Genomic DNA, 19303 nt, shown 5'->3' with positions numbered 1-19303 from the left:
CGTTTTCTTTAGGGTAGAAGTTTGCATCCCTTAAGGGGCTGCTCCTGGACTCACTGTGTTAACATAATGACTTTTTCTCCGAGAATACCCAGATGGTTATACTAGATAAAGAATAGATGAAAGGTGGAAAATCCATCTACGGTTTTACTACTTGAGCATGATAATTAAGTTCTTCCATTCTTTTATTGGGATATGGTTTTTAAGCACAGTTGTAGGCATACTGGGATATGATTTTACATTTTCATATCTTGCATTCATCCTGACAGTTATTTTTCTTAAACATGATTGTCATGGTAGCTGGACATTTGTGTCTATCTTTTAACTGTTGTAAACAGGCTATAATGCATGGCCTTGGACATAAAAGTTTGTACACATAGTGAATTATCTCCTCAGTTTAAATTTCTGGAACTGTGATCACTCAGAAGAAATGTCCATTTAAGATTTTTAAAATAAATTTGCCAGGCTGCCCACCACAGAGATTGTTCCATTTTAGCCTTGAATCTTTATGGCATGAGGGTATCTGCCTAAACCTCCATCTGGGCATTGCCCACTATTTGCTGGGTAGCAGGTACTGGTAGGACAAATGGACACCCTCAGGGCCTTCATGGCATTTACAGTAACCACTAGGTGTGGGAGAGGGAGATCCACTAAGAATTACAGTAATATTTATATAATTACAAATTATGTAATTATTGTAATAAGTGTTCTAAAGTAAAAATACAGAGTGTCAACAGAGCGTATAACCTTATATGAGAACATGATACGTGTTGGGCTTCCTTTGGCCAGTGCCCGTATTTTATAAAGTATAATACATAAGTGAATGAATGAATGAACAAAGGAAACGTCTGAAGATTTGCAGAACAGAGGAAACTCCTCTGAAGGAGTGATAACCCTAGAGCGGAGCCGAGAGATTATAGAGTACAAAGTCCCACGTGGATCAGACACATGATTTATTTGAGTGGCACAGTCTTGGTCCCTGAATGTTAAATTTTAATTTGTTGCCAACATCTATAATGAGATTTCACATTTCAAATCCCAATTTACAGCTTTTAGAAAATATCTGATGGTCTGCGACCCATGCAGACAACCATCAACTGGAGGGTATACGGGGTCTGGTCTGCCTCAGGACTCAGCACTCCTGACCACTCTCCCTCGCAGAGGCTGGTTGTCACTCATCACCTGTCATGTTCATATCACCTACCTTACGTATCTTTCTTTTTTTTAACCTGTCTACTGCACACATTTCAGTTCAAGGAATTCAATAAACACAATAGGAATTGGAGCCTAATAGGCTTTCTAGGCTGAGTTAAGAATTTAGGGGTATCAACATAAAAGCAAGGAGAGCAGGGGAGTCGTCAGATTGTGTTTTTAATTAAGCATCCTGGGCAAGAGGGAAAGTAGAAAGACCAACTAGGGGCTAATGAATTAAACAGGGGAGAAAGGAGACAGAGTGAAACTATTATGATGGTACAAGTAACGGGACATGGTGTCTCTAATCTTGACCAGTCTGATAGGTATAAAGTGTTTTAACTTGCATTTCGTTGATCATTCTTCACATGTTCAATATCTTTTCTTAGGTTTATTGGGCACATTTGTAATTTTTGTATACTTGACCTTCTTGTTAATATACTTGGGTCATTTTACTGGTATGTTGAAGATCAGGGAAAAGAAATACCCATTTAAAAATTGTGAGGCTCTCTTCGTCTAGGTTCTTCTATTTCAGTCTTGCACAAGAGTGTTCCTTTACCCTTGTCAGCTCTGACATTGCCCATAACATGCCAGCCCCTAGGTGCTGGTAGGGTAAAACAGTCTCCTATCTCTTGTGGAGCTTATGGTCTTCAGTGTGGGACCGTGGAGATAGAGGGGACAGTCTGTGGTTGAAGATTTAAATAGCTAAAGTCGTATCATCTGTGGAATAAATCTTCCCATCCCTGTTGGCACGTGATATCTCTTTGATCTTTTCCTAATTTTTTGCTCATGCTAGAAACTACTTGGTTCTTTCTGATTGTACCTGTTAGTCTCTTTTGGCTCTGATACCACACTGTGTCTCCCTAATATATTCACTAGCTTTGTGACCCTGTGCCTCAGGTTTTTCATCTATAAAATGTGTTTAATGATAGTATCTCTACTTGTTGGATTATCGTAAGGTTGAAGTAACATTGTGTATGTGAAACAGTAGGGATATTGTCTGGGACACAGCAACTAATAACATTTGGGTGATTATTCCTTTATATTATATTTTAATGTTTGATGAGGGTACTCCTTCTCATTAATCTTTCTGTTTAAAATTTGTCTTAATCTTCTTCATTCTTACAGAAAATAATTACATTATCTCATCATGTTCATAAGAAATCCCCTTCTCTTGATTAGAGTCAGATGAACCTGTGAATAAATTCAGGCAGAATTGACCTCTTCTCAATATTGAGATTGCCTTTTTGTTCAGGCTCTTTCTGTTACTCGGTAAAAATGTATACAGCTTGATTCAGTTAGGTCAGATACATGCTTGAGTATTTTAATTTTTGTCACTGTTAGGAGTTGAATCCCATTCATATTGTAAGTACTTTGAAAATATATTCTTGTGTATAGATCTTGAATCTGCCCAGTTTACTGATCTTGATCATTTTTTAATTTGATTCTCTTCTCATTTGCTAGGATTATCATCCCTCTCTCCTTTTGGTATTTGTGTTCTTGTCTGTTTCATGGTGTACTAGTTATCCACTGCTATGTAACAATACCCTAAAACTTAACCAACTTAAAGCAACAAAAATTTATTATATCATAATTTCTGTGAAGAATCTGGCTTCAGCGGGATGCCTGGGTGGCTCAGATGGTTAAGCATCTGCCTTTGGCTCAGGTCATGATCTCAGGGTCCTGGGATCGAGTGCCACATCGGGCTCCTTGCTCAGCGGGGAGCCTGCTGCTCCCTCTGCCTGCCGCTCCCCCTGCTTGTGCTTTGTCTGTGTCTCTCTCTCTCTCTGACAAATAAGTAAATAAAATCTTAAAAAAAAAAAAAAAAAAAAGAATCTGGCTTCAGCTTAGCTGGGTATGTCTAACATAGGATTGCTTAGAAACTGCAATCAAGGTACCCAGGACCTTGACTAGAACTACAGTCCTTTCAGGGTTTGACTGGTCAGGTATCCATGTATTTGTTTTCTTTTGCTGCATAACAAGTTTCTCCAAACTTAGTAGCTTAAAAAATGCATTTATCATCTCACGGTTTTATAAGTCAGGAGTGTACATGTGACTCATCTGGACCCTCTGCTCAGTTCTTGCGGGGCTGTCCTCAGGGTGTCATCCAGGCTGTGTTCTAATCTGGACGCTTAACTGGGGAGCAGTCCAGGTTCATTCAGGTTGGTGGCAGAGTCATCTCTTTGCAGTTGTAGGATTGAGGTTCTTATTTCCTTGCTGGCTGTTGACTGGGAGCTGCTGTCAGCTCCCACAGGTCATCCACAGTTCCTTTGCCACATGGCCGCTTACTGTATAGCTGTTTGTGCCTTCAAGGCCAGCAGGAAAATAGCTCTTGTCTGCCAGGAGAGAATCTTACATGATATAATCATGGGAATGACATCCTTTTGCCATATTCTGTTGATGAAAAGCAAGGTATGGACGGTCTATCATACTTAATAGGAGGATATTGTACAAGGGTGTGAATACCAGGAGGCAGAAATCATTTTGGGCCTCTTAAAGGCTGTCTGCTATAGTTGCTTTTATCGTATTGACTGTATCTTCCAGAACAAAACTAAATAATAGTGGGTAAGATGTATACTTGTATCTAATTATATTTACTTAGTTATTAATATTTCATAAATTGTGTGGATATTTTGATAGATTTTTTTGTGTGGACAAGGACCAATTAATTGATTTTTGGATAATCATATTTGGTTTTAATGGATCCTGTAAGTATATGTGTGTATTTGAATTATATATATATGAATTATATATAAAAATTATATATATATATATGAATTACCAATGAGAGGTTTTGATTTGCCCCATTGTAAATGGGGGTAAATGACTGTAACCAGCTTGTTCCTCATTTACTTTTATTCCTCTCATATTTACCATTAGTCTCCACCATAAATTATAGAAAAAGTGTATACTTACTTTGATAACGTTTCCTATAAAAGTAATTAGTTTGAAAATAATGGATATTCTGCAGAATATTTTTTTTTTTTTTAAAGATTTTATTTATTTATTCGACAGAGATAGAGACAGCCAGCGAGAGAGGGTATACAAGCAGGGGGAGTGGGAGAGGAAGAAGCAGGCTCATAGCAGAAGAGCCTGATGTGGGGCTCGATCCTATAACGCCAGGATCACGCCCTGAGCCGAAGGCAGACGCTTAACCGCTGTGCCACCCAGGCGCCCCATCTGCAGAATATTTTTAACTTAGATGCCACCTTTTCCCGTCATTCATTCTATTTTCACTTGTGTTCATTTAATTTTTTTTTCATTGTGAAGTAAAGAAGAGATGGTATGAGGTGATCTCCTAAATTAATAAGGTCCCATTTATAGGGAAGGAAAGATATCCAGACAATTTACTTATCAGGTCATGTAGCTAGCTAGAAGATGAATAATTCCCACATCAGCAAGATGAGGTACAAAGATTTGAAAGAACGGGAGATTGAATATTAAAATCTGAATTTTAGGCCTAAAATTCAGACCCTTTTGTGTTTTTTCTTCTTAACATAAAATTAAGGAATTTTTGCAGTGTAAAAAAGATGATGTTTCAAGAAACAAGTGTTGGTGAGGATCTGGGGGAAAAGGAACCTTCATGCACTGTTGGTGGGAATGTAGACTGGTGCAGCCACTGTGGAAAACAGTATGGAGAATCCTCAAAAAATTAAATTAGAACTACCCTATGATGTAGCACACTACTGGATATTTACCCAAAGAATACAAAAGCACTAATTGGAAAGGATATATATACTACAATAGCCAAATTTTAGAAGCAGCCCAAGTGTCCACTGATAGATGAATGGATAAAGAAGATGTGTGTATACATACAATGGAATATTATTCAGCCATAAAAAAGAATGAAACCTTTCTTTCTGCCATCTTTCTGTGCCACCATAGTGGTACACACGAATGTCTTGGCAGACGCTCTCAAGAATATTAAGAACACTGAAAAGAGAGGCAAACAGCAGGTTCTTACTAAGCCATGCTCTGGAGTCATCGTCCGGTTTCTCACTGTGATGTTGAAGCATGGTTCCATTGGCGAATTTGAAATCATTAATGATCACAGAGTGGGGAAGATTGTTGTGACCCTCACGGGCAGGTTAAACGAGCGTGGAGTAATCAGCCCCAGATTTAATGTACAACGGAAAGATCTAGAAGAATGAAGTCTTGCCATTTGCAATGACATGGATGAAGCTAGAGTATAAGGCTAAAAGTAAAGTAAGTCAGTCAGAGAAGGACAAATACCTTTTGATTTCACTCATATGTGGAATTTAAGAAACAATAAATAAATGAAGATAGAAGGGAGAAACAAACCAAGAAACATTCTTAACTATAGAGAAAGAACAAGCTGATGGTTACCAGAGTGGGGAGGTAGGTGAGGAATGGGTGAAATAGGTGAACGGGATTGAGAGTATTACACTTATCATAATGAGCACTGAGTGTATAGAATTGTCGAATCACTATATTGTACACGTGAAACTAATATGACACTGTATGTTAACTATACTGGAATTAAAATTAAGAACTTAATAAAGTTTCAAAAATACAGGGTTTTTTTTTTTTAATGACCAAATACAGTATAGATTGGGAGTCCCCATCCCCGTCTGAAAGATGGGGTACAGGGTAAGCTGTACTGACTAGGTTCTGTTTTTCACATAAGTATACCTAGAGGTAAAAATAGCATTTATGTATTTCAGAATGTATTTTTCTCATCAAAGTTGTGTTGGCTTAGCAGTCACTGGGTGTGCAAATGCCCAGTTTCATTCTGTCATCTATTCCTTCTGCCTCCTCTCCACAATTTCTACTTTTGTAGACTGCATAGAAGCCAGGGACAAGTTCAAACACTGCATGCTCCCCTTCCACAGTGCTGAGTTATAACAGCTTTTATAAATATACATTTCCTCCTTATCACAGGATTGTGTTAGTTACTCCTACAAGATTTCCTTTGAAGTGAGGGATTAATTAATTTAAAAAAAAAGACCTCAGTCAAATATCATAAAATTTCAAATACTTGTTGTAATGAGGAAGAGAGAAAGGAGTTTTTCCCCTTCCCTGTTGCTAGTAGCTACTTCTTTGACTTTTCTGCTTTTGAAGGAAAATATGAGAGTTTCAGATGGATAGAAGGAAAAAAAGCCCAGGGAGCTCAGTGTTCTCAGTATTCATTATTCTTTGGTACAGTGTGTGGCAGCACAGGTCCTACCAGTAGTGATGAAGAGAGCTTCCTTAAAAAGCAGAGCCTGCTGTTCTGCACTGGGGCAGGGAGGTAATCAGTTTTCCAGCATTTTTGAAACCACATTCTGCTAAACACACCTGTAAGATGGAGGAGTACTGTGGAAAACATAATCAGTAATTTTTACTTGTTTTTGTTTGTTTTTAAAATACAGGTGAAATAAAAATATTTCTGGATGACCAAATAAATTTGGGGACTGGCAGCCCCAAGATTCAGAATTAATTGTTCTGGAGAGTGGCTCTCACCTCAGCCTTTTAAAAACTTGTTATTCTTGGGACTCCTGGGTGGCTCAGTCAGTTGGGCCTCTGCCTTCGGCTCAGGTCATGATCCCGGGGTCCTGGGATCAAGCCCCACATCAGGTTCCCTGCTCATTGGGAGCCTGCTTCTCCCTCTGCTCCTCCCCCCATTCATTCTCTCTCTCTCTCTCTCTCAAATAAATAAAAAATCTTTTAAAAAACACCTTGTTATTATTGGTAGATAATATACACACGGAAAATTGTATAGTCTGTAGTTATACGTCTCAGTGAATAGTCACATTCTGAACACATCTGTATGGTGAGCTCCCAGACAAGAAAGACCACTATAATGGATTTTACTTTTTCCATTGAAAGGAATTGTCCAAAGTTATAGTCATTCTGTCCCACAAGTGGTATCCACTAGCAGTCAGAGTGAATGTATGCTTTCTGAAATTTGACTTTCATCTCATCCTGTAAAAAGAGAAATTTGGACAAATGAATGCTTGCCTTTTCTGGTTCTGAGATTTACCTGTTGTGGGGAGCTAAGGCAGTTCCTTAATTTCTTTGTGCATAACTTGCCTCATCTCAGATGATAATAGTACCCACTAAAGTTATCATGAAGAGTAAATAATTTATGAGAAGCCTTAGAATAATCTTGAGCTACTAATAAATATCAGTTTATTATATCAGTGTATGTGGAAACATTCTCATAGTTTCTAAATATGCTGAGTGGAATGTAGACACTGATTCAAGCAGCTTTCCATCTCTTACTACTTTGGTTTGCACATTTTGAAACTGGGGTCAACAAACGTTTTCTATAAAGGCTTAGAGAATAACTATTTTACGCTTTGTGTAAGTGATACGATCCGTTAGAACTACTCCCTCAGCGTAGTGCAAAAGCTGTGAATACTTTAATGGCCGATTGTGGCTGTGTGTTTTTTTGTTTTTGTTTTTGTTTTTTTAGAACTTTGTGTACATTGAATTTAATAATATTCTCACATGTCATGAAATAGTATTGTTTTGCTTTTTTCCCCCCAATCATTTAAAAAAGAATGGTTTTTTACATTTTTAGCTTATAGGCTGTTTAAAAAAAAAAAAAGAAAAAGACATTCAGGCCCACAATTCATGGTTTGCCAGCCCCTGTTTTTAGAACACTTAAAAAGATTACTATTTTGGTTTGCACTAACTCCTTTTAACCTTTAAATGGCACATAGAACCCCCATTTGTTCTTTTTTTTTTTTTAAAGATTTTATTTATTTATTTGGCAAAGAGTGTACAAGAAGGGGGAGTGGCAGGCATAGGGAGAGGGAGAAGCAGGCTCTTTTCTCAGCAGGGAGCCCAATGTGGGGGTGGATCCCAGGACCCTGAGATCAAGACTTGAGCCAAAGGCAGATGCTTAACCAACTGAGCCACCCAGGAGTGCCACACAACCCCCCCCATTTGTTAATTGTGTTCTCCAAACTGAGGTTTGTGCCCTTATATATAGGATAGAATTATATTTGTCTGCTTATCCTTACTATCTTAGGCACTATTGTAAATGTTTTTTAGGAACTCTTATTTAATCCTTGGAATGCCTAATATAAATTCCTTTCTCACTCATTTATTAAGGATGACAAATTTGAGGCACAGAGAGGTTAAATAACTTGTCCAAGATTACACAGCTGGTTATTGATATAGGACAGATTTGGCCCCTAGCAGTGTAATCCTAGACCTCCAGCCCTTACCCACAGCACCATGCTATCGATGAATTAAAAGAAAAATGTTAAAGAGGTTTTCATCTGAAACAAGGAGTTTTAACTGTTTTTGAGCTGTGTGCTTCCTTGGCATTCTAAAGAAGTCTGTGGACCTCATTTAAGAATATGATTTGAAATCGCAAAATAAATAGTATTAATCCTATTTAATTAACTTATACTGAAATACAGTTAGTAAAATTTTAATAAAACAAATTTTTGATACGGCAATGTGTTTTTTTTATTAACTCATCAACATACTGTAGCAGCAGGCTTTATTTTTGAAGATTAGTATCTTAATCTTCAAGTATTCATGATTCTAAATGGTTATTTTGAGATATTTATGGTATCTGTAATGTGATGTGAAAATATTTTATTTCTTTTGACCAAGAAAAATACATATGCTGATGTTTTCCCCCCTACATTCATAATTGAACAGAATGTAAAATTCAGTCAGAGGCTAGTTAAAAGGTAATATTTTCTCAGCCAGGTTCACGGGCCACCTGACTTCTATCTGTGGACCTCTGCTTTAAGAGGTTTTTCAAATCTCAAACCAATCCGCAATTCAGAATCAGTGTCTTAGAAGTAAAGGGAACTTTATCATTAGTACAATTTGCTTTTTATCCTGTGAGGAAACTTGAGCAGCAAAACTGTATCTACGTCATCGGACTCTTACTTCCACACATGTTCTGTTATGCTGTGGTGATACTTGCTCTCACATACGTCTAAGCATTTTCCGGGTAGCTCGGCGGGTAGCACATCTTTGGTTTGGCTTGATGTTATTTGTACTGTTTAGGAATTTGTTGTGCCTGAGTCATGTCACCCTTCCTCATCTGCAGGGAGTATGTTCCAGGACCCCCAGTGGATACCTGAAACTGTGGATAGTATTGAACCTGTTGAACCATGTGTATGATAAAGTTTAATTTATAAATTAGGCACAGAAAAAACTGAAATTTAAATACTTAAAAATAAGCGTCGTAAGAGACTGACAACAATAAAATAGAGCAGTTAGAACAGTCTGCTCTGATAAGTGTTGTGAATATGCACACACCACACGCTCGCGCTCTCTCACAATGTCTTCCTGTTCTGTGCGCACCTTTCTTATGATGGTGATGTGTGATGATAAAGTGCCTCCATGATGACATGAGGTGAGTGATGTAGCATTAGGCTGCTGTTGATAAGTCAGAAGGGGGCCATCTGCTTGGACCTCTGGTAACTGAAGCTGTGAAATGTGAAACCACAAAGACAGGACTGCTGCATCTGAATGGGTGGGTACTAGATGGTGGCAGTTGGACTCCGAGCGGGGAGTCCCCGGAATCCTCTGGGATCCTCTGTGCCTTTGTGTGATCCCTTCCCTTTGAGCGTGGGTGGGACCTGCTCCTAACCAATAGAACTTGGGAACACTGATGGGATGATACTCCCCTGATTCTTTCATACCTTACAGGACTCCTTCTCACTGTCAGATGCCGTAGAGCTGCTTTGATGAAGTAAGCAACCACATTGGGAAAGCTCCCTTGGCTAGGGACTGCAGTGGCCTCTAGGAGCTGAAGGTCAGCCATATCACAGCTATACACATAACCCTGGATAAATCAAGCCAGAAAAAAATGTTGAGCAAATAAAGCAATTCACAGAAGCATATGGACCAGTGATTATGTTTCTATAAATGTAAAATGAGGAAACTAAATGAGGATAAATATATGTGGTTAACTTATAAAGAAAATCAAGGGGGGGTACCTGGGTGGCTTAGTGGGTTAAGCAGCCGACTCTTGGTTTCGGCTCAGGTCATGATCCCAGGGCCCTACGATCCAGGCCTGTGTCAGGCTCTGTGTTCAGTAGGGAGTCTGCTTCTCCCTCTCCCTCTGCCCCTTCCCCCTGCTCGTGCTAGCTCTCTCTCTCATAAAGAAAGAGAAAGAAAATCAAGGCAGTGAGTAACACAGTTCAGGAAAATGATTTTTTTTTTTTTTAAAGATTTTATTTATTTATTTGACAGAGAGAGAGACAGCCAGTGAGAGAGGGAACACAAGCAGGGGGAGTGGGAGAGGAAGAAGCAGGCTCCTAGTAGAGGAGCCTGATGTGGGGCTCGATCCTGTAACGCCAGAATCACGCCCTGAGCCGAAGGCAGACACTTAACCGCTGTGCCACCCAGGCGCCCCCAGGAAAATGATTCTACCTGGTAGGAAGGGAGCCGACTGTAGCTAGAGAAGTAGTGATTCTCAAACCTTAGGGAATATCAGAATCAATCAGGTGGCTCGTTAAAAGACAGATTGCTGACCCCCCCATCTAATTCAGTAGGCTGGGATGGGGCTGAGAATTTGCATACATTACGGGTTCTGGATGATGCTAATGTACTGGTCCAGGACCATCCTCGAAGTTCCACTAATCTAAGGAACGGCTAAATTTCTATTTCTTAAGCTTGATGGCAGACACATGGGTTCTTGTTTATTTTGTTTTGTCTTTGCAGTTTCTTTGCTGATTTACCCCCATCAGTATATAAACTTAAAAGGAGAGTAACAGACTTTGTGTTGGTAACATACTTTTTATGGCTGTCGAAACACTCCATACTTTCCCTCCTGTTATTCTCCCTGGAATTGCAATTCTCGCCCGTTGGTTTTATGGGCCTGTATCAATAAAAATACTGTGGGCATTTAAAGTGATTCATCAGCTGGTTCTCAGCAGCCTTCTTATTCTTCTTTGAGAAGTAACCTAACCTAATTGAGCATGGGATTGGAAATCAGGAACTCCTGGTTTGCTCTTAGCTGTCAAAGTGAAGATAGGATTGCATCAAACAGTGTCTTGAGCAATGGTTTAAGCCCTATAAAAATACCCTCCATTAAATGCTCATTATGATAATATTTGACACCAAAAGGTTTTTTTTTTCTTTTATCACTTTTAGTAGAGTGCTTTTTTGATTACCTAGACTAATTTGTGCTTCAGTGTGGTCTTTATTTCGCTTTCTTGTGGCTTCCACTCAAAGCAGAAACTAGTAACAATCATAAATTTTACTTTGCGGCAGTAATTATGTACCTAACATTCTATAATAGATTCTGTAAAGACTCTTAAACATTTAGTATTTGGGGGGTCCCATCTGCCCTCTATAGAAATATTATTTATCTTTTTGGAAATTACAATACTTCTGTGAAATGAGTCCATTTAAACTCATCTTTATTAAGATATAATTTAGATACAGTAAAATTCACACAGTTCAAGTGTACAGGCTTTTGTTGGACAAATGAATACACCATGTTGTCACCATCCTATTCAAGATAATAGGACATTTCCATTTCTGCAGAAGGTGACCTTTGCCATTAAATCTATCCCCACCCCTCCAGATTGCACCCCAGGCAATCACTGATCTGATTTTTATCACTGTAGATTAAGTTTTACCTTATTCTAGAATTTTATGAGTTGGGTCATACAGTATGTACTCTTGCATCCGGTTTCTTTCAGTCAGCATAATGTCTGTGTGATATTCATTGATACTGCTGTTTGTATCAGTAGTTTGTTCCTTTTCCGGGAGAGGGAGTCTAAATTATATTCCACTGGGAAAATATATCACAGTGTGTTTATCTGTCCACTAGTTGATGGACTTGCATGTTGCTTCCAGTTTGCGTCTGTAAACATTTGTATGCAAATGTTCTTGTGGGCATATGTTTTCATTTTTCTTGGGAATTGCTGGGTCATATTACAAGAGTATAGTTAAGAAACTGCCAGACTATTTTCTAACTGTTGTGAAACATTTATATCCCTACTAAAAACATATTGAACAGTCCCGTTGCTCCATATCTTTACCAACATTTGTTGTTTTTAATTTTAACCAGCTTTTAATTTTACTGAGTCTAGCGTGTATAATGTGGTAACTCATTGTGGTTTTAATTTGCACTTCCCTGATGACTAGATATATGAGTTATAAATATTTTCTCCTGGTGTGTAGCTTGCCTTTCCATTTGTTTTTCAGTGTATTTTGAGAAATGAAAAGGTTTTATTTTGTTGAAGTCCATCTTATCAGTTTTTTCTAGTATGTTTTATACTTTTTGTTTCCTATGTAAGAAATCAGGACCTACCTTAATGTCAAGAAAATTTTTCTTCTAGGTGTTCTTTTAGTTTTAGATTTTTGCAGTTGGTATTATGATGTGTTTTGAATTAGTATTTGTATTGGGTGTGAAGTAGAAGGTCAATGTTCTTTTTTTCCCCTTTATGAATATCATATATATTCAGTACATTTCTGGACTCTCCCTTATTCCATTGATCTGTAGGTCTTATATTTACACAAATACCAGATTGTAAGTTTTCCATCTTGGGCAGGGGTGTTTTTTTTTTTTTTCATTGTTTTTATTGTTCTAAGTTTGTTGCATTTCCATATAAATTTAAAAAAAAAAACATTTGGAGGGAGGGGAAAGACGCATCCTGCTGGGACCGTAGACAGAAATTTTGAGCAATGTTGAATTTCCCTGTCCTTAAACGTGATATATAGGTTTCACCATTTGTTTATCTTCTTTAATTTCAATAATAGGTTGTAGTTTTCACTGTGAAAATATTGGACATATTTCCATTTGCTTCTAACTAGTTGATATTTTTGATGATACTGTAAGTAGAATTACTTTACGAGTTTATTTATGTGTTTATTAATTGAGAGAGAGTGTGCCTCTGCACCCATGTGCATGGTGCATGAGCTGGAAACGGCAAAGGGAGAGAAACTTAAAGCATACTGTACGCTTAGTTCAGAGCCCAACTTGGCATTCATGTATCCACCCAGGAGATTGTGACCTGAGCCAAAACAAATAGTTGGTCAGTTAACCAACTGAGCCACCAAGTGCCCCCCAAATTTTTATTTTCTAGCTATTTTTCCCTAGTATATATAAAATGCTGTTGATTTTTGTATGTTGACCATGTTTTTATAAGATTTACTTATTTATTTTAGAGAGAGAGTGGGAGGAGGGGCATAGGGAGAGAATCTCAAGCCGACTCCTTGCTGAACATGGAGCCTACTGTAGGGCTCAGTCTCACCACCCATGAGATAATTTTTTTTTAAAATATTTTATTTGTTTATTTGAGGCAAAGAGAAAGAGCACAAGCAGGGAGGAGGGGCAGAGGGACAGGGAGAAGCAGACTCCTGCTGAGCAGGGAGCCTGAGAAGGGATTCAGTCCCAGAACCCTGGGATCATGACCTGAGCTGGAGGCAGATGCTTAACCCCCTGAGCCACCCAGGCGCTCATCACCACCCATGAGATCATGACCTGGGCCGAAACCAAGAGTTGGACACCTGACCTGCTGACCACCCAGGTGTCTTGACCATATTTTTATAATCTTCCTGAATTCACTTTTTAGTATTACTGGCTTTGTTGTAGATTCCTGATGATTTTTTATGTACTTTAAAGTTAAAAACAGCTTTGCTTCCTCCACTCCATTCTATGTCCCTTGTACTTCCTCTTTTGTCTTACTCTACTGGCTAAGACTCAATATATATTCTTTTTTTTTTTTTTTTTTTTAAGATTTTATTTATTGGGGCACCTGGGTGGCTCAGTTGGTTAAATGTCTGCCTTCAGCTCAGGTCATGATCCTGGAGTGCTGGGATCGAGCCCCGCATCAGGCTCCCTGCTGAGCAGGGAGTATGCTTCTGCCTCTGCCCCTCACCCTGCTCTTGTGCTCTCTCTCTCTCAAATAAATAAGTAAAATTTTGTTTTTAAGATTTTATTTATTTATTTGAGACAGTGAGTGACAGAGCACAAGCTGAGGGAGAAGCAGAGAGAGAGGGAGAAGCAACTCCCTTGCTGAGCAGGGAGCCCAAGATGGGGCTCAATCCCAGGACCACAGAGTCTTGTGATCTGAGCTGAAGGCAGACGCCTGACCAACTGAGCCACCCATGGACCCCTCAGTATATTCTTTTACTATAGGGGGAAAGTGTTCAGTCTTTCACTAGTAAATATGAAATGTTGTCTCCTTTGCATATTGCTGAATGTGATTTGCTGATAATTTGTTGAGGATTTTTGCATTTATGTTCATAGGAATAATGGTCTAGTTTTATTTTCTGTATATCTTTGTCAGATTTTGATGCAAGGATTGACAAGTGTTCTCTCCTGTTTTTTGAAAGAGTTTGTGTGATTTCTTTCAGCTGTTTCCTTGAGGGACGCCTGGGTGGCTCAGTCAGTGAAGCATCTGCTTTTGGCTCAGGTCATGTTACCAGGATTCTGGGATCGAGTCCTGTATCTTTCTACCTGCTGCTCCCCGTTTGTGCTCTCTCTCTCTCTGTCTCACTCTCTCTCTGACAAATAAAATAAAAATAAAATAAAAGAAGAATATTTCCTTGAATATTCAGAAGAACTGACCACTGAAAACCTTTGGGTTTGTAGTTTTCTTTGTGCCAGCTTTTGATTATTATTGATTCACTTTCTTTAATAGATGAAGTCTGTCCAGGTGTTCTATTTCTTAAGTCCTTTTTTGTAAGTTATTTGGCATTTTTCAAGGAATTTGTCTATTTTATCTAAGTTGTAAAATTTATTTCTGTAATGCTGTTCATAATATTCTCTTATCCTTTTAATGTGTGTGATTTGCAGTGATAGCTTTGCTTTTCATTCCTGATATTATAATTTGTTGTTTCTGTCTCCCTCTTTATATTCTTTCTGCGGGTTTATCAACTTTTCAAACATTTATTAAGGAACCAACTTTTTACTTGACCTACTGTTTGCTTGTTTTCCACTTTATTGATTTCTTATTTTTATTTCTCCTATTTACTTTGGCTTTATAGATTGCTCTTCTTTTTCTTCAGTCACAGTACTGTTTTAGAGACTTTTTGCCCTTTCGGTTCAGGTATTTAATGCTATAACTTTCCTTCTAAGCAGTGCTTGGCTGCATCCCACACATTTTGACATACTGTAGTTTCATTATCATTTGAAACATGTTCTGCTTTATATTTCTTCTATGATCCTTGGGTTATAAAAGTGTGCTATTTAATTTCTGGATATCTTAATGTTTTGATTTCTAATTTCCATGTGTTCAGATAATGTACTCTATGAGATTTCAATCTTTTAAGATTATTGAGGCTTATATGTCCTAGCCTGTGGTTTGTCATAGTGAACATTTCATACGCACTTGAAAAGAATATACTGTAGTTTTTGTATATAGTAGTCTATAAATGGTCACGTTGTGGTGTTTGAGATCTGTGTCCTCAGTGGTTCTTTTGTTTACTTGGTATATTAATTAGAAAGATGTTAATATCTGCCTATACTTGTGGATTTGTTTCTCCCTTTACTTCTGTCATTTTTTGTCCTGTGAATTTTGAGGTTCTGTGGTTAGATACATACATGTAGCTTTGTTATGTATCCTGGTGAATTGGCCTTTTGTCTTCTTCGAACTACTTTGTTATTAATGTTCATTCTGCCTACTACCTATCATTCTGCCTAATTTTCTATCCTTCTATTGTTTGTATTTTTATATTTAAATTGTATCTTATAGATGATATCCTATTGCTGGTCTTGGGTTTTTTCACTGAGTCTGATAATTTCTGCCTTTTAGTTGGGATGTTTAATCCTTTTACATTTAATGCAGTTGTTGGTAAAGTTGGTTTTCCACTTGTTCCTCTGGGCTTTTTTTTTTTTAAGAGTACAATTCATTGGTTTTTAGTATATTCATAAAACTGTGTAATCATCACCACTATCTAATTCCAGAGCATTTTTATCACTCCCAAAAGACACCTAATACCTGTTGGTTGTCACTCCCCATCTCCTCCAACCTCTAATACTAGGCAACCACTAATTTGCTAACTATATTTTTTCCTGTTTTAGGTATCTGTCATGAGGGTAGCCATACAGTGTTTGCCTTTTTGTGTCTGGCTTCTTTCACTTAGTATGTTTTCAAGGCTATCTGTGTTGTAGCATCAGTCTACTACTTCATTCCTTTTTATGACTGAAAAATATTCTCCTGTTTTGACTTTATTTATCCGTCAGTTCATGGACATTTGCATTGTTCAGGCTTTTTGGCTGTTGTAAATTATGCTGCTACGTATGCACATTTGTGTACGTATTTTCGTGTGGATGTATATTTTCATGTCTCTCAAGTGTATACCTAGAAGTGGAATGGTTGAGTCATATAGTAATCCTGTGTTTAATTTTTTGAGTAACGTGGCATACTTTTCCAAAGTGGCTGCACCATTTCACATTCCCACTAGCAGTGTATGTGGGAGTTCCAGTTTCTCCCCATCCTAGTCTTATTATTATCTGTCTTTTAATTTTCCCTGTCCTTGTGGGTGTGAGGTGATATCTCATTGTGGGTTTGGTTTGTGTTTTCAAATGACCGATGATATTGAGCATCTTTTCTTTTATCTTTCTGATTTTTGTGCCTCTTTTGGCCCTTAAGTGCTTTCTTTTTGCATTATTTTTGTTAGTACTTCACTTTATTTCCTCTGTTGGTTTTCTGTTTATGTGTATTTTAGTCGCTCTCGAGCTAGCAGTGTGCATCCTTAAATTATCAGAAGCTATTCAGATTTTTTTAAAGATATATTTACTTGAGGTAGAACATGCGTGCACGAGCAGGGGAGGGTCAGAGGGAAAGGGAGAGAATCTCCAACAGACTCCCCGCTGAGCTCCACGCAGGGCTCAGTCTCACAACCCTGCGATCATGACCTTAGCCGAAATCAGGAGTTGGCTGCTCAACCAACAGAGCCACACAGGCGCCCCAACTGTTCAGAATTCTTCTTGTACCTTTTCACATCTTATACCTCACTTCAGTTTTCCCAGTTAATACCAGTAGTATTTAGGGTCCCATGTGACTTCCGTTCAAAAAAGTATTTTTTTGAATCATCCCCTTTAAGGATGATTACATATTGATTTCCAGTTGACTTTTAGTACTTTTCTATTACCCAAAATAAGCATTCATAAACATCTATAAAATCTATGTTATATACATGTTTTTCTGCTAAAAGATATGTTTTGTATTTTAGTCCTGTTTTCCTTTAATTTAAAATTACCCTGATTTTTAACTGATCCTGGCTGTCAGATTGATTTTAGGATATGTGGGGTACAGCAGCCGCTATATGGCCCTAGAGAAGAGATGTTATTTAAATTTTTTTTAAAGATTTTATTTATTTATTCGACAGAGATAGAGACAGCCAGCGAGAGAGGGAACACAAGCAGGGGGAGTGGGAGAGGAAGAAGCAGGCTCCCAGCGTAGGAGACCGACGTGGGGCTCGATCCCAGAACGCCGGGATCACGCCCTGAGCCGAAGGCAGACGCTTTAACGACTGAGCTACCCAGGCGCCCCAGAGATGTTATTTAAATTTTCTTGTTCTGGGTCTTTTTATGATCTTTAAGAAAAACGCTTTATCAGATATTCTTAAAGATCCTTTTAGTTTTTGCTTCACGTGGGACCAAAATTTTTCTCTCACTCCAGTGCTTATGTACTCATGTGGCTTAACTGTTAACACGTATTTCATCTGCTTCACAAATAGTTGTGGCCAAAGAAAGAAATGTAGTTTTGTCATTTAGGTCTCCATGACGACATGTCTAAATTGTTCCCCTGCAAGTAGACTGTAGATACCCTTTCATGTCTCAGAGAACCAACACATGGCTCAAAGAACTCAAGAGTCCTCTTTTCATCTGTGATCATTTAGAATAGGTTGCAGATCAATTAATGCAGGTTGCATCGTCAAGAATTCTGCCAGCTCGAGCGAGCTGAGACTTGTGTTAATGTACTTTAGTGAGGTCATGCCATCCATGTCAACATTGGTCTCACCAACGGAAGCATGTATTCTCTGAAGCATATTGCATGGGTTCTAAGAAATAGTTAACTTTGGGTGTTTGGAAAGGGGATAATCACATATTCTTTCTTTCTCTCTCCCTCTCTTTCATGCACAAGTTATGATAAGGAAAAGAATGGTATTTAATAGCATTTGGGACTTTTTCAGACAAGAAACGAAGTGAAACTGGACGTGTTCAGAGCCTTTGGTTAGTTTGATCTTTCTGTTAACCATATTCTGTTGAGACATTTCATTATAATTCAGAATAATTTCAGAACGATGAGACGTATTTCAGTCCTTAAGAGAGAATTGACTGAGCTGTAAGGTAAGTCAGGAATGTTTCAGCAGTCTTCAGCAGCATAGTGCCCCTTGCTTCTTTTGAGTAGCAGGATCTGAAAGTGCACACAAGATTGTGTGTGCTCATTTTTCAGAGTGAGAGAGTGTATGGTCTTAATCAGATTCTTAAAGAGCTTTATGTCATATAGAAGATTAAGAACCACCAAGAAGGTGTTAGCCTGATTTTTGGCTTCCTACAGCCTTTTTGTTTCAAATGCCCTTGGAAGTTTTTTTCCCCCTTTGAATTTCCGCTGTTTAAAGAAAAGGATATAGATTTATATGAGGAGGTTTATCTCTATACAAGGAAAATGAATTATCTTGGATTCTAAGCCCTCAAGTATCTCTTGGTAAGGTGGTATGGAGATGACTTAAGAAAACCTTTAGCAAAAGCAATGTAATTGAAACGGAGTAGGATAATAGGGCTATTGGAAAGGAATCTCAAACATGCACTTCTTTGAGTCAAGCAGAGGCTTTCAGACAGATTGTGGGCACAAAGAACAACAGTGTTTATACACATCAGTGTTTGCAGGACTGGTATGCTGCTGCTTCCTTTGCTTCACACTGGAATTAGAACTTCTCCTGGCCCTCGCCTGGCCCAGCCTGTCTCCTGCCACATCCCCCGGCGAAGCTGCCTTTCTGAAAATTATCTCAACATCATAGATTCCATATTTTATTTTATTGCAGGAAAAACATGCCTTGTTATTTGGGGTATATGGTGTCCATTCGAAAGTATAGAAAGCATGTGGTAAAGGGATGTATTACCAAAGAGCGATTATCTCCATACTCCTTGCTACTAAAAAACAATTTTAAAAATACACCCCATTTTATTTTCAAATTCACCACTGCCACACTATCTGCTTTTTACCGC

General features: G+C 38.3%; 1 protein-coding gene across 9 annotated transcripts in view; it reads left to right on the top strand.

Annotated features, from left to right (window-relative positions):
- The window catches only part of LOC113258058 (chromatin remodeling regulator CECR2), a 175015-nt gene that overhangs the window by 108625 nt on the left and 47087 nt on the right, over window positions 1–19303 (top strand). The gene's annotated exons all lie outside the window — the stretch shown is intronic.

This window comes from Ursus arctos, unplaced genomic scaffold (genome assembly GCF_023065955.2).
Source record: "Ursus arctos isolate Adak ecotype North America unplaced genomic scaffold, UrsArc2.0 scaffold_26, whole genome shotgun sequence".
NCBI lineage: Eukaryota > Metazoa > Chordata > Mammalia > Carnivora > Ursidae > Ursus > Ursus arctos.
Note: the sequence above shows the minus strand (reverse complement) of the source record. Positions and strands in the feature narration are given on the sequence as shown.